General features: G+C 35.8%; 1 protein-coding gene and 1 long non-coding RNA gene across 3 annotated transcripts in view; both read left to right on the top strand.

The window, feature by feature from the left end:
• LOC147833651 (uncharacterized) overlaps nt 1–15,295 on the top strand; it is a 734,785-nt gene that overhangs the window by 387,215 nt on the left and 332,275 nt on the right. The gene's annotated exons all lie outside the window — the stretch shown is intronic.
• Nucleotides 1–15,295, top strand: part of LOC147833654 (uncharacterized) — a 64,874-nt gene that overhangs the window by 35,228 nt on the left and 14,351 nt on the right. The window contains exon 2 of one of the 2 annotated variants that reach the window (XR_015509364.1): nt 7,428–7,626. The exons of the other annotated variant lie outside the window; for it this stretch is intronic. This is a non-coding gene — a long non-coding RNA (uncharacterized LOC147833654). The remainder of the gene's footprint in view (nt 1–7,427; nt 7,627–15,295) is intronic. 2 annotated transcript variants of the gene reach the window in all.

The following is a 15,295-nucleotide window of genomic DNA, read 5'->3' on the forward strand; positions in this document are numbered from 1 at the left end:
TGTGCAATAGAAGACTAGATAAGCATCTTTCCCGGCATAGCCACCCACTTTTAGCTATCTATCAATCACAAGTTGAGCTACTCTTTTGTTCATTCAGTAGAATTACCAATGGGGAGAAACAGCAGTCTGCTATCAGTTTGTCTCAGACTGGGGCTGACCAGCAATAAATACTATTGCTGTACCAGCAATAAATAATGCTAATATATATATACACAGTTGAAGTCAGAATTATTAGCCCCCTTCGATTTTTTTTCTACTTTTTAAAATATTTTCCAAATGATGTTTAACAGAGCAATGACATTTTTACAGTATGTCTGATAATATTTTTTTCATCTGGAGAAAGTCTTATTTGCTTTATTTCGGCTAGAATAAAAGCAGTTTTAATTTTTTATGAACCATTTTAGGGTCAAAATTATTAGCCCCTTTGGGCTATATTTTTTCTCGATAATCTACAGAACAAACCACTGTTATGCAATAACTTGCCTAATTACCCTAACCTGCCTAGTTAACTTAATTATCCTAGATAAGCCTTTAAATGTCACCTTAAGCTGTATAGAAGTGTCTTGAAAAATATCCAGTAAAGTATTTTTTACAGTCATCAAGGTAAAGATAAAATAAATCAGTTAATAGAAATGAGTAATTAAAACTATTATGTTTAGAAATGTGTTGAAAAAAATCTTCACTCCGTTTAACAGAAATTGGGGAAAAAATAAACAAGCAGTCTAATAATTTAGGGGGGCTAATAAATATTTATATATATTCCTCACACACTCATCACAATAGGAGCAAAGAAGATCATCAGGAACTATTATTAGGTCCGTTTACTGGTTTAACACTTATATTTATATCAACCTTGATTGAATATATAACGTAAAAGTTCATCAAGACTTAATTAGTTCACTCAAAAATGAAAATTCTGAATTATTAATTCATTATCACTCGGATATCAACGAAATATAAAACAAAAGCTATCAGATTTATCTAATATCTGTGTTGTAATTTGAATTTTATAATTGCTGATTTAACCTGCCATCATGCAGGTCATAGTACACCGATGATACTACATGTACTGAAGTCTATCATATTTATCACAGACATAATACACCCTGCAATTAAAGATAAACAACAACAAAGACAGGACTATTAATCATACTTGGCATCAATGAACTTCTGCTGAGTGAGTCATGAGTGTACTTTAGTGTCAGCTGTGTACTTTCACTTTCATTATTCAGGACACTTTCATTCAGAATCTAACGACAGTACGCCTACATCTGTTATTTCATTTATGGCTTAATGTCAAGAGAACAAAACAAAAAAGAGATGTTGGATTATCAGCCAGACGTTTACAATAAATCAGCTTTGAATATATCAATCAGTGCTTTGATAAAGCCCTCCTTGTTTGTTGGAAAATGATACCAGGAAGCTGCAGATTACATATGTCAATAAATGTATTTCCCACTAGATATGCAAGCAGCAAATAAACACAATTCAATTAAAAATAGTAAGTCTAGAAGCCACTTTGTTTGGATTTTGCATGCCATTATAATTGGCTTTATTAGCATAATTCAACTTTCTCCAAAATACCCTTGGTATTGAGGGTAGAAGAGAGCAACAGTCATTAACTGCACCATTTACATTCACTGCCATACCTGAAACACAAGTCTGGCTCTCAAGAGTGTAGTCTTATAATGACTGATCTAGAACAACAAACTTCTGCTATATGGCTGAACGGATCATTTCTTTGGCTTTAATCTGGAAAAAAAAAATTATTGGAGGGTTTCAGAATCAGAGAAAGAAAGTCAGAGAAAACTGGAAAGATCAGTAGTCAGTTAAATGAATAGTTCACTTAAAATGAAAATTACAGCATAATTTACACACCCTTAAGCCAACTTCACTCTATATAATGCAGTTAGGGTATTGTTTAATTATATCCTCTTCCCATAATGGTGTTGGGTCGTGGCCCTTTTTTAAGTGTCCAAAAGTACATAAATTCATCATCAAACTAACTCATGCAAAGAATTAATGCATGTGTCTTGAAGTGGATTTATGTGATTTTAAAACATGAATATTTCACTTTATTAACACATTATAAACTCAGATCACTGCTGAATGTGCATTCTAGACAACTTCTTGGCTGACCTCTGACTCAACTTATGATGCATGATGAAGACTTAAAGGGAAAGTTTGACTTATTTCAAACCTGTAGGAGTTATATTTGTTCTGTTAAACACAACATTGAAGAATGTTGGAAACCTGTAACCATTGACTTCCACCACTGAACCACACTGAACTGAACTAAACAGAACTTCAACTCTGAAATCTGGACTGACACAGTTTCAGTTTACTAGAACTGCTATGTTAAGCTGCTTTGACACAATTATAAAAGTGCTATAAAAATAAAGATGATTTGAATTCCATAGTATTTTTCTATAGCATTTGTTTTACTATGGATGTCAATGGTTACAGGTTTACAACATTCTTCAAAATATCTTTTGCGTTTAACAGAAAAAGGTTCAAGTCAAGGGCTTTTTAATAAACATTTTGAATCATTCATTGTGGAAAGTAGAGAATAACTAAACTCTGATAACTACCCAACACCATTTCACAGCATGAAAGAAGACATTTGAACTACCCCGACTTTGTTTGTCTGACAAAAGAAAGTCATACACTGAGAGAATCACTTGATGGTGAGTAAATTATGGGGTAATTTTCATTTTGGAGTGAATTATTCCTTTGAATATTGGCCTACAGTATATTTGCATTCTGCATTCTGTTGCTTCATAAAACCAATGAAGGAGGACTGTGTAAAGTTCTTCCACCTTTAATGAATTCATCTTCTCAGTGTAAAAATAAACTCCCCTAACATATTCCTTGCATAGTTTGTTGATGGTTGTGCAGGTCATGTAAGAACTTCACCCAATCGTAAAACATCCTGTTTTTGTATTTGTATGTTTTGTTTATGGTAAAATGAACTTCATTAATGTCATTAGTCATGCTTGTGTTAAATGATCAAATTCCCGCTAGGAAAAACAGTAGGATTCATCACTGCAGGGGAAACTAAACAGTGTTTAGATTACACTGCTACTGGTGCATGAATGTGTGTATGCAGTTCAGTCTTGTTTGGATTTGCCCTACATAATGCAGAGCTGCATATTTTTATGATAGGAGACATGAGCTCAGAACTCAGACATTATATAAAGAAAGCACATGCTTTTTCGTTGATTTAAACTAATGCTTTGAAGTCCTATCAGAAGTGACTCTGAATGTGCACATACTTTTATTATCAATATTTTGTAAGCAGCAAGGGCCCTGTTGCTACAGGTCATTTTAGAGCGTAATAATGCCATTAATATTACATACTTGTTAACATGCACTGCAATACCTTTGCCCTGAATTGTAGTATATTTACATACAACTGGCAGATCACTGATTAACTGATTTTCTACTGATATTTGACTTCAAACATGATTACATGTCATCATTCAAAACATCCTTAACATTAGCACACCCAATGCTCTGTCTCATTATCTACAGTCTGCTGGTGTTTTTCAGCAAGCATCCTGTTTTCCCTGTGTGTACAAGTTAAACAGGAGGGCAGGAAACTGGCAGATTGAGTCTTAATGCTTCACCTTAGTGGGTCTGAATGAGAGATGGCACAAGGCCAACCCATCAGCAGCAGACGCCTGAACCATTTCTCCAAAAGCACATTCCCTAAATTCTTCCCATTATTATTCCAAAAATGAGTAACTGCACGGGAGGCCGATGAACGTGGACGAGGTCCAAAAGTCGATAATTTGGAGTAGCGATCAGTGCTGACAATAGTCAAGGAGTATGGCGATATTAAATTATGTTTCATGATAAAACTGTTGTAAATAAACAGAAAATGAGAAGAAAAATGCAATAAGACTTCACTGTGGTCTTATCAGCAGGAGCGATTTGTCCTTTTGTCCTCAGCACTGATTTGTCCGGTCAGTTGTCACATACCATTGTATCAGTCATATGACTGCTGGGAAAACTGCAAAACTGGAGTCTGTCTTCTGAAAATCAGAGTAAAAAGACATTAAATGTAAAGCATGTGTAATTTAAAAATGCATTTCATTTTATTTAATAGCTAATTGTAGAATAATATAAGCTAAACTATTATAATTCTCTCTTATGAATAGGTACATTGGTTTACCTGCATGGAAAGAAAAAAGGACTACAGCATGTTTTTCTTAGTTAACATTAGTTTTGACATTTGTCAAGTTTTTGGATTTTTATTATTTCCTTTATTTAGCCGGGCGATCACATTGAGACAGTACTATCTCTTCTTCCAGTGAGACTTTGGGTGCGTTTCCCAAACAACGACGTAACTCGCGGCTGAACTATCATGGTATGATAAATCATTTAGAAAAAAAGATTGATGCAGTGACGAGTGTTTCCCAAAACCCTAGTTTCTTTGTCGCAGATCCATAGTTTGAACCACGTTAGTTATAACGTAAAACATCCATAATGATGCTCTAAACGGGGTGGTAACAACTTCTTTAGAGAAGAACCCCATTATTTCGATGTGCAATTTATATAATAGAACACAGCCAGGAACTATGTTACTAACTACTTATTCAGAGGTGTAGTTGCAAGCATAGAAGTTTGCGATGCAGTTTGCGAATGTTCATTGGAACGATGGATTTGGGAAACGCCAAATCAATGAACTATGTTTGTAATGACACAACTTGCGACCTTAGTTAGCTAACAATGGTTCTCGGAAACGCACCCCTGGTTAAGACGGCAGCAGATAAAGTTTCACACAAAAATTACAGAAAACAACATTACAAAATCCTAAAAAAAAGATCAGATCATATTATTAGTAATATTCTTGTTTTTAATTTAAATGTAAGTTATTTTATGCCTTTGATTCTATTACTAGTTGGAAATTGTAATACTTTTATGCATTATCAATTTTATAATGGAGCCTTCTTCAACTAGAAAATACCTGTCGCACTTTGACCCTATCAGCCGCTACACCTGCGTGGCTAAATTTCTGAGTTTATTAAAATGATCCACCAGGAGGCCAGATGAAGGCCAAAATAATGGGTCTGGTGCCTGCTGATGATTAGTAGGTACAAACTGTCTTGGATAGACCACTTTTTTAATAATAGTGTAGGCTAACAACTTAATGGCATCTGATAGCATGGTAGCACACATTAGCTTAGCCTCTCAGCAAGCGTAAAAACAAATTCGGCATTTATTGCTTTGTTATTTTTAACATGTTACACTGACAATAATAATGATGTAAATGCGATCATTCATTTCTTTATTTTCTTTACAGTTTAGTCCCTTTATTAATTAGGGGTTACCCCAGCAGAATGAACCGCCAACCTATGCAGCATGTTTTACGCAGCGGATGCCCTTCCAGCTGCAAACCATCACTGGGAAACACCCGTACACTGTCATTTACACACATACACTATGGCCAATTTAGCTCACCCAATTCACCTATAGCACATATCTTTGGACTTGTGGAAGAAACTGGAGCATAAATGCATTATGTTTTAATGTATTCCTTTTATTATTGACATATAAAACATAGCATTTTAACTGATCTCCAACATTATGCAGTCAAGTTTTTTTTTTTTTTTTTTTTTTTGGTAGGTCTCCTTCTGGCAATTTATATGAAAATAAAGGTGATAAGGAGTATAACCTGAAAGAAAAGGAGTTTGCATGACCCTGAAGTGGTTTGTTTTGTGATAAGGCCTAACTAGGTAGACATACATTATCTTGCTATTTACACGGCTACTTCCCACAGAAGTAAATGAGTGTTCCGAAATATTGATTAAAAAACAAAACATTGATTTCGGTAAAAAAAAAAAAAAAAAAAACTGAGCACTAAGCAAAGACACCGGCTGATAGCAATGGATTTTAGATTAGATTAGAACAAGTTCAAAACAGAAAAACATTTATGGTATACAAAACAGTCCAATTAAGCCAATACACACCATTTACACAACAGATAATACACTTTGAACATCCTACCAGTTATATAGAAGATATGTACATTATAATATAACCATTATATAATACATTACAGTGTACAAAACAATGGTCCTGGCAAGAAGATAACACAGCACCAATATTTCTCTGATTTCCTTTTCAACACAGCTGAAATCTATAACAGTGATGCAGAATAACAGCAGCTGCAATTAAATGAAACAAAGAGCTAATCCAAGATACCTGAATGACTGGTATCCTATATTCTTCACTATTGCTGGCTGTGTCTACTTTTCTTTACTTAAAATGTGCAAGGCCGTTGTAACTAATGTTTGTGGGAGTGTATGAGTCAGGTGTCCTTTGCTTTCAGTTATTTAACATGTAAAACAACATTTAAGATGTCTGCTTGGCTGTTTTATGTCAATTGACCCTTTGCTAACCCCCGCCATCCTTAGTTACTGTTGCTATGCCTGTCAAGCTTTTGTGCCTGGCACACAGTGTTTATGTACCGGTGTCAGACATTCCCAGGGATATAAATAGTCATTTTTGGAGAACAGGTGAGATATCAGAGAAAGCCAGACAAAAAAGGACTGTAGTATGCATTACAGGGGTATTTCCAGACATAATAGGCAACCAATTAGAGAATAATTTAATCAAAATTGAAGCTAGGTTAGCCTAACCGCCTCATACGTTAACCATTTAACAGCTTATTTCATGCACAGTAGGTGAAAATAAAAAATAATCTAATAATAACTAGTTAAACCGTGATTTCTCTATTTTTAGCCAAAAAGCCTGATAGATTAATTGTTGTGCAATGAAATATAGCGTTATTAACCGACAAGGAAACACGCATGGAAGTATATTGATCGCAAGTGCTTAGCTTGTGATCACATCTCTGTTTTGTTCTGTTGATTTGTAATTTCAAATTCTTGTTGCTTTAAACAGATGGAAATATGCCTGCTATTAGTATGACTATGGCGAGGACTGAAACAGAGCATTGCTCATAATATCGAGTGAAAAAAAAGAAAAAGACCGCTGTGAAACATAACCTGCTTTGTATTTTTGAAGGAAACACAGTTTAGATCTGTGTGGGGTAAGAGGTGTGTGAGTTATTGCCGTCGGTCTATCACTGAATGTGAATATTGAAAATGAAACCAACTTAGCTCCGCTCCTTTAGCGCACCTCACACAGCTTAATCCATGCTGGCATTTCTCCACTTGGGTTTTTGGTTTTGAAAAGGGAAAAAATTCCACCACCCTGTCGAAACATTAAGGATACCGGGTATCAGATTTGCACAATCCATATGCACAACGCTTTGGCTTGTTTTCCTCACTCGTTAAGCCACACTTTTGGGTGTGGCTTAGCGAAGGGTCAATTGGTGTCATGTTATTTGAAATCATTATTATAATTATGAACATACCATTTTGTTCATTCATTTATGCATTTTCTTTTCGGCTTAGGAATAAACCGCCAACTTATCCAGAATATGTTTTACGCAGCGCATGCCCTTTCAACTGCAACCCATCACTGGGAAACATCCATACACTCTAATTCACACACATACACTACGGACAATTTAGCCTACCTAATTCAACTAAACCGCATGTCTTTGGACTTGTGGGGAAACCGGATTACCTGGAGGAAACCAACGCGGACACGGTAAGCACATGCAAACTCCACACAGAAATGCCAACTGACCAACTAACAGGAATAACATGTCAAAATTTCACAACTGACCAATCAGAATCAAGCATTTCAGAGAAAAGTGTAAGAGCTTTTATGAAATTATGACTTGACAAAATAACATAAGTTGTATGTAATATCCAGTTTCCACCACATGCTACTGAAAAAGGAAGTGTTTGTTAGTTTATTATGGCTTTATGGGGCACCACCAGATGCACCAGAATAACCTCAACATTTATTCCTGCTTCCTTTTCCTGTTTGAAAATTCAAGGACCTTCAGCTTGTAACCTTAAGTTTAGCTCTCAGCCAAACAGTTTGGGTTTCACTCTGAAGTGATTTTTTTAATGCATTTATATAATTGTCTTTTCCTCTCTTCTGCTGTGTGTGCAAGGTCTTTGACCTGAAGGATAAATCGTGTTTTCTGACTGCTGACGACAGTTGGCAGCTTAGCGCCCCAGCAAGAGGTCAGAGGTCCTGGAGCTCACAGTCAGCTCCTAGTTTAGCAAACTAGAGAACCGGTCCAGCAACAGCAGCTGTCCTGTTTTCTAAAGAACGCTGTAAGGATTGTCAAAAGGCCACATGCATTGAAGCAGGCCCACCAGCAGTGGTGATTTTGAACTGATTCTGATGTCAAAGCTTTGGATCAATCATCCTTTGCTTTTGACCATTTAGAAAAGATTCGTAACGAGCCTTTTATGACTATGGTGCATATTAACTGTGGAGTTTGAGCCTTATCAGCACATTGTTCATTTTCTCCTGTCTGAAAATACAAGCTCTTCCTGTTTGGTGAAATGTCAGCTGAAACGAGAGCTTGTGAACTTTTACCTGATGGCTTCTTACACAACTGAGCCCACTTGGAGGTACTGGCCGGTTGCTTATGTGTATTACTTATGTGCCATTTTCAAAAATTCAACAACAGCAAATACAATTACAGCAAATAATTTTACAGTAGTAATCATGAATATAATTCATGTGATAAAATAAGTCATTAAACTTTAACTGTGTATATATTATTTTTTTATACATTTTTAATCAATCAAAAGTTTTAAATAACAGCATAGAAATCTTTTCATTCATTCCTTAATTTTTTTTTCGGCTTAGTCCCTTTATTAATCTGGGGTCGCCACAGCAGAATGATCCGCCAACTTATCCAGCATATTTTTTACACAGCAGATGCCCTTCCAGCTGCAACCAATCACGTGGAAACACCCATACACTTCCATTCACACACATACACTACGGACAATTTAGCCTACCCAATTCACCTGTACCGCATGTCTTTGGACTTGTGGGGAAAACCAAAGCACCTAGAGGAAACCCAGGCCAACACGGGAAGAACATGCAAACTCTAGAAATGTTTTTGTAAAAGTACAAATGTCTTGCTATTGAGAAGTTGCAAACATCCATTTTATTTTCAATTTCTAACACTTTTTAAATATTGTATCATGATTTAAGCCACAAAATGAGCATATTAGAATGATTTTTGAAGACTCATGTGACACTTAAGATCAGAGGAATAATGTTTAAACATTCTATCTTGCCAGAAAATTACATTTTAAAATGTTTATTTTCTCCATGTTTTTACTGTATTATTCATCAGATATTCTTTAAAAAAAAAAAAATCTTAATTATTCCAGATGGTTTAGTTTATATCACTTGGATATTTTAAAATACTTTATACTTTACAGTATTTTGTTTAATATTCTCCACTCATTGCAAATGAAAACCTCCTCCATATTGAAATTTAACCCCTCTTTCCTCTATAAATGGGATGTGTTGACCTGGGAAATTGACAAATGACACCTTTTGATCCTTCAGGAAGAATGAGTTGATCCACTCCCATGTTCCTCACCTTTGCAACCCTCCTCCTTCCACCATCCCCAACAAAACACTGAACTGTACATGAGCTTATAAGCAACTGCTGACAGCTGCACACATCTGTGTTGAGTCTTTCAATACAGCAGACTCTTTCTTAAGATCTCTGAAACGTTTCTCGTAATACAGCACAACAGCAGCTTTTTTTAATGACTTCCAGTCCATGTGTGTTTCAGGGATAGACTGAATGAGAAGTCATTTGTCAGGAAGGGCTACTCTTTAAAAAAGGGCCAGCCCCTACGTAAGCACAGCTTATTGATGGTGTTTAAACATGTTTGAAAAGTTCCAGCACAGTGAACAGAGAGGAGTTGGGGAAATACTGACCTGTGCAAACCCAAATGATTCACTCGTAGAGACTGTAATCATGCTCAAGTGGAAAGACTCAACATGTTCATAAATGTAAAACAAATGCTCTTCCAGCATAAAATAGATTAAATATGAACAATCCGATGAAGTCCTCGAGAATTACACATGCTCATATTCTCGGAAAATCCTCACACGTCTTTGGCAAATATCTAGAGACAAAAGTGATGCTGAGACAGACTCTTTGAAGTCTAGGAAATCTAGCCGGCACACTTTCCTTACACCTCTCCAGAGGTGTGACTAAAAGGAGGAAAAAGAGGGCCACCACTATGGGAAATTACTTTAGACCTTCAGCCCCCCCTGATTCGCACTCAGTTTGGGCTTTCATGTTCATGGGAACAGTCTTTTCTGGACAGACCAAGTGTCTGTGAAGGTTAGCTGCCCTCTCACCCAAATATAGTAAAGATGAGACCTCTACCAACCCCCAAGGGTGCCTGTCCACATCACAACGATGAAATGAGGGAACTGGATTTGAGTTGCAGCTAAATCAAGACATCTGGTCTGATCGAATCAGCATCCCTAATTCAATGCTTTACTTTGATATGATCTGCCTCTAGGCAAACTAAATTGTTCAGTATTTTCACAAAAGCAGTTTGTATTCAGACTCATTTTTTAAATTATGATCCCAATACATTTTGGTAATAGTGTGGGAACTTTGACTTTAAAAACTTTAGCAACTTTTGAACCTGCATAATTCTTAAAAAGTTTTTTTTTTTTTTTTCAAAAGTCATAGGCCCAGTTTGCTCTTTGTTTTAGGTGTTTTGGTCAACCTGAACACAAACAGACGATGAAGACGCTTTTCATAAGTTGTAAAATAAGCTCACTTAATTTGTGTCAAGAGAAAACAATATGGATAGTATCGGATAAATATAAAACTATGCCAAATGTGTTGGGCTTTTTACATTTTTTACATTAAACCATGTACTGTTTTACATGACAATGCTTGAAATCCCTGGTCAGTAGTTGGAACAAACAAAAAAAAATCTTAATTCTGGGTGTACAGTAAATCATGCTTAAAATGTTAGTTCACAAAAAAAAAAAAAATTTGCTCATTAATTACTTACCCTCATGTATTTTCAAACCCCTGAGACGCTCGTCCATCATCAGAATACAAATTAAGATATTTTGTGCAATCTGAGAGCTCCCTCATCCTCCATAGACAGCAAAGTTTCCGACTGAAGTGCAGAAAAATACCAGTAGACATTCTCAAATCAGACCATATGTATTCAGTGGTTCAATCAGAATGTTATCAAGCTACAAGAATATGTTTGTGCACACATAAACAAAAATAGCAACTTTATTTAACATAATCTTCTCCTCAGTGTCAGTATAAGGTTCACACGCCATGCTTCTGATGTTGTGATGCTTCTAATTTTCTTGCGATCTGTTTGAAACAAAGGAAGTCACTACACAGTGCTCATAAATAGGCATTGGACGATAACCGGTTTCAAGGTTTACCACGGTTTGGAAAAGTCAAGGTTTTAAAACCACTAGAATTTTCTGATATACCGTTTCAATGATAAATGTATATATATTTTTATGTGTTATTTTGATTGTTTTATTTAGTTTTTTAGGGTGACAGTATCTCAGACAGAAAAGGATCATCCAAATCAAAAGCTACTGTTCCAAAATATTTTTATTGTTTCTTAAAATAAAACAGACTGTGTTTAACGAAGGAAAAGTTTTTTTTTTTTACTTAGACATTTAAAAACAACAAATTTTAGAGTAGTACAATATTATGATACCATGAAACTGTGATATTTTTATACAAGGTGATCATAATGGCACAATATTATACCTGCCCATGCCTACACATCAACGTGCGCAATATACTGACACTGAGGAGAAGAAACTGTTGAATAAAGTTTTTTTATGTTGTTCTTTTTTATATGTGTGCAGAAAAGTATTCTCATTGCTTCATAATGTTCTGAAAACACAAGGTTTTGAGGATGGTTATTGGTACCTTTCGGGACCTTGAATGAGCTGGGGCTGTTGCTGTATGGAGGATGAGGAAGTTCTCAGATTTCATAGAAAATCTATCTTATTTTGAATTCCAACAATGAACGAAGGCTTCAGAGGATTGGAATGACATGAGGGTAATTCATTTTTAGGTTTAACTAATCTTTTAAGACTCATTAAGGCTGCATTTATTTGTTTAAAGAATTAGGTAAAATGTATATGTGTAAATTTTAGTAAACATTTTCAACAGACTCGTATATAGTTCAGGAGACATGTATTATTATCAATGCTGAGAAAATTTTTTGTGGTGACGAATTTGATTTTTTTTTTTTAGATATACTTTGGAGAATAGAAAGTTCAAAAGAAATAGTAGTCAATTGTACAGCTTTGATTAATTTAATGAATTACAGAATAAAGGGTAAAGGTCGACCCAGACTTGTGTGCATATGAATTAATAGGAAATTAAATGGAATTACATAATACTGGGACAAAAAAGATTTTTCTTAAGCAAAGAACCTGGCCTCAGAGAGGAAGTAAAACCAAATTGTATGGGAAGAACAGCTACTTCCAAGAGTTCCCACGGCTGTCTCGGTTGCTATAAAGCTAATCCAGAAACTATGTCCTCATGTGACAAGCAGAACAGCAGAAATCTATGAAAGCAAGGAGTGTGATGCTGATTGTTAGAAAATTGCTTTTCGTCACCCCTGTAATCTCAAAGAAAGGCTCAACTGATGCTTGTTTGCAGTGGAAGTGACCCCTGACCCAAGGTCTGTGTTGTTGGAGATGGCCTTACCATACTGTGAGACTAGAAAGCTTTCTTAAACCTTTTACTACTGGACTTGCCAATGGTTATCATTGTGTATTGTGACGACTGGTGAAAGCACATGTTTCAGTTATCATAACAAGTACTGTCAAAGCTAATTTTAGCATATCAATATTAATATTGACACTTCTATTAAATATTACATAATAAACTGTAAAAGTAAAGTATCAATATATCAAACTATTTCTATCTAAAAATGCACAAATTGTTCATGTTGGAAACTATACTTGCTACTCTCCTTTTGGAGTTTGTCTGGAAAACAAGTCTGACTTGATTTATATCTCAGAGGAAATGTAGGCCAAGTTGATAAGCAATGGATATCCTTTTCTTTGTTTTAGCAGAATTTGGGCTTTGGCTGATATCCTAAGCAGCATTTACTGTATTTACTTAAAAAGTCTTAAATAACAATCCCCAATTCTGTTGGTGTTGAGCAGGTTTGTTAGGTTATAAGTACACATATTATAACAATTATTGATGATTCAAGTATTTTTAAATATTTGCAAAATATTTAAAAATACAAAATGATATCACTTGAACTTGAAAGACCTAACCTGAAAAATGAAATGAAAATTAATAAAAATAAAATAATAATGTGATTAAAAAATACAGTAAACAAATTACTAACTAAACTGTTTCCCTTTTATATTTAGAAAAGCCATAATAGAATGCAAATAATGTTCAAAAAAGACCATTTTGAAATTATTATAGTAAATACAATTGACCTGCTGTTTGGATTGGAGGATGAAAATTGGATAAAGCTTCTACACTAATTAACACTATTTAATCTAAACTACTTAATACAATAAATCAGGTATTTTAAGTCACATAATGATAAACAGCAGGGGATAGGGGATAGTTCACAAAACATTGTGCTTATGGCTATCCCTCAGGTAAAAATGCTTTCATATAGTGTACATTTTCTTGCACAGACTGATTACACTCACGGGCCACTTTATTAGGTACACCTTACTAGTACCGAGTTGGACCCCCTTTTGCTTTTAAAACTGCCTTAATCCTTCATGGCATAGATTCAACACGGTACTGAATATATTCCTCAGAGATTTTAATCCATATTGACATGATAGCATCACTCAGTTGCTGCAGATTTGTCGGCGACACGTCCATGATGCGAATCACCCATTCCACCACATCCCAAAGGTGCTCTATTGGATTGAGATTTGGGGACTTTGTAGGCAATTTAAGCACAGTGAACTCATTGTCATGTTTAAAAAACCAGTCTGAGATGATTCACGCTTGATGACATGGCGCATTATCCTGCTGAAAGTAGCCATAAGAAGATGGGTACACTGTGATCCTTGTTGATGCCAAATTCTTACCCTAACATCCGGATGTTGCAGGAGAAATCGAGACAACATTTTTCCAGTTGTTCTATTGTGTGAATTGTAGCCTCAGTTTCTTATTCTTAGCTGATCGGAGTGGCACCCGGTGTGGTCTTCTGCTGCTGTAGCCAACCTGCCTCAAGGTTTGACGTGTTGTGCATTTAGAGATGCTCTTCTGGACACCTCGGTTGTAACGAGTGGTTATTTAAGTTACAGTTGCCTTTCTATCAGCTTGATCAAGTCTGGCCATTCTCCTCTGACCTCTGGCATCAAGAAGGATTTTCTCTTTATTGTACCATTCTCTGTAAACCCTCGAGATGGTTGTGTATGAAAACCCCAGTCGGTCAGCAGTTTCTGAAATACTCAAACCAGCCCTTCTGGGACCAACAACCATGCCACGTTCAAAGTCATTTGAATCACCTTTCTTCCCCATTCTGATGCTCAGTTTGAACTCCAGCAGATCGCCTTGACCATATCTACATGCCTACATGCATCAAGTTGCTGCCAGGTGATTGGCTGATTAGAAATTTGCGTTAACGAGTAGTTGGATAGGTGTACCTAATAAAGTGGTCAGTTAGTATATTTCACTTCACAAGATCTCGCCTGTAAATATATTTATTTTTTTACTCTCAAAGTGTGGATAGCCAATAACTCAAAAGAACATTTTTATTTGAATTAATTTACTTTTGGAGATGCTATAAAATGTTACAAAAAAGTTGTTACTATAAACATTCTGTGAGAATTGGTGTATGGACACTCAAAAAAATCTCTGTCAATCAAACAGATGATTACAATGAGTCATATCCTCAACGATGCATGTGAAAGAGGAAGAGTGAATATTTTACGCAAAATGTGGTCAAGGATTACTTCAATAAGCTAACTAATGTAAGTTGGTTGATACTGTAGTTTGTTACTGGGAAAAAGCAGCGCTATTACAAAGCAGACAAGCTCTTGGCAGACTTCTTCTAGAACTTTGAGCTAATCGCTAACACTGATTGACAGATAAGATCAACTTTCGGTTTTAAAGCTCTGTGTGTGGTTTTGGTCAATGGGTTGGTCAGACTGGAATACCCACCAGCACCGGGGTCAGTCCAAGCTGTCCTTCGACGTGTTTCCCCCATGGAAAAGCTTCCTGCTCCGCTCGATAGATGCTTATTGTGACTCTCTTTCTGAGCGAGATTGAAACCTGCTTCCTTCCTATACCTCCTTTCCCACACTGGACCCTATTGTGACTTAATGGAGCTGTCGGAGTTAGAAGAGCGAACACTGTAACAATGAGTTCCCC

This window comes from Danio rerio, chromosome 15 (assembly GCF_052040795.2).
Source record: "Danio rerio strain M-AB ecotype USA chromosome 15, GRCz13ab, whole genome shotgun sequence".
NCBI classification, from domain to species: Eukaryota; Metazoa; Chordata; class Actinopteri; order Cypriniformes; family Danionidae; genus Danio; species Danio rerio.